General features: G+C 40.0%; 1 protein-coding gene across 2 annotated transcripts in view; it reads left to right on the forward strand.

Moving 5' to 3' along the window:
• The window catches only part of ECHS1 (enoyl-CoA hydratase, short chain 1), an 18,899-nt gene that overhangs the window by 8,529 nt on the left and 9,113 nt on the right, over positions 1–1,257 (forward strand). The window lies entirely within an intron of this gene.

Here is a 1,257-nt window from a genome sequence, read left to right on the forward strand (position 1 = left end):
CCCCCCCCCGGCTTTCTGATTGGCCAGAAAGCCAGCTTCATGCCCCCTCATCACCTAGAGCGCTGCATAATGACGTGTTGCCTGGCTTCCTGATTGGCCAACTTCTCGACCAATCAGGAAGCCAGGCAATGCGCCATTACACGGCGCCGGGCTTCCTGATTGGCCAGAAAGCCATGCTTTCTTGTCACCTAGTGACGATGGAGCATGGAGACGGCTTTCCTGCTAATCGGGAAGCCGGGTGGCGAGTCTTTACGCGCCATCCGGCTATTTAGAAAGCCAAGTGGCGAGTTATTACACGCCACCTGGCTTCCTTAATGTGATTTCCAGTATCGGCGAGTACCGAAAAAAATAAATATCGGTACTCGATAGTTCATATATTTTAAAACGTAATAGTGAAACAATTAAACCTTTCAATTTAGTTCCATCCTTGCTGCTGATCTTACAGTTAATACAGTTAACAATACAATTTCAATACAGGAGGGGTTAAGAGGGCCCTGCTCGTGAAAGCTTACAATCTAGTAGGAGGTACAAAAGGTAATAATATTATGTGGAGGTGGGATAGGCTTCCCTGAAGAGATAAGTTTTCAAGGATCACCTAAGGTGGATAGAGTAGGAGATAAGTGGACAGATTATATACACATACTGGTTTATTCACACATTTTTATCAGGGAACCTAGTAAAGGTGTTAGACCAAATTTATAAAAAGATTGATTAACAATGACACATGCCAATACAATGATGACAAATATGTAAAAAAATGAGAGAGAAAAAGTGGGGACTGGTACAGTATAGCCAATTCAAATTATTTGTTGTAGTTTAGGTGCTATACTGAAGTTGTTCCTTTATTTTTTTCCCTCCCGACCATCTCTCACTCAGACACACAGGTATCTGTCTGTGACAACTGTCTGTGTACATGAAAATTACTACTACAAAAATGTTTGGGTTCTGCAATCTACATTCAAAATTGGAAGACCTTTAAAGGCTACGTTTAGCTGTTATACCATGCTTCATGTTACACCCATATATAAGGTGTAACATGAAACTTAATCACATACACAGACACTTACCTGAATCGTGGGTCTCTTCTCCACGCAGGCTCCTGCCAGTTTTTGAATCAGGCATGGCATGGCGGTGCGCTAGCAGGGTTAGTTTTAGGTTTTTTTTATTGCTTTCTTTATTTTATTTTTTTATTTAAAAAAAGGGATAAAAAAGTAAAAAAAATAAAGAAAGAAAACAATAAAAAAAACTTTTATTTTT

Source organism: Nanorana parkeri, unplaced genomic scaffold (genome assembly GCF_000935625.1).
Source record: "Nanorana parkeri isolate BGI_ZX_2015 unplaced genomic scaffold, ASM93562v1 scaffold725, whole genome shotgun sequence".
Classification (NCBI taxonomy): Eukaryota; Metazoa; Chordata; class Amphibia; order Anura; family Dicroglossidae; genus Nanorana; species Nanorana parkeri.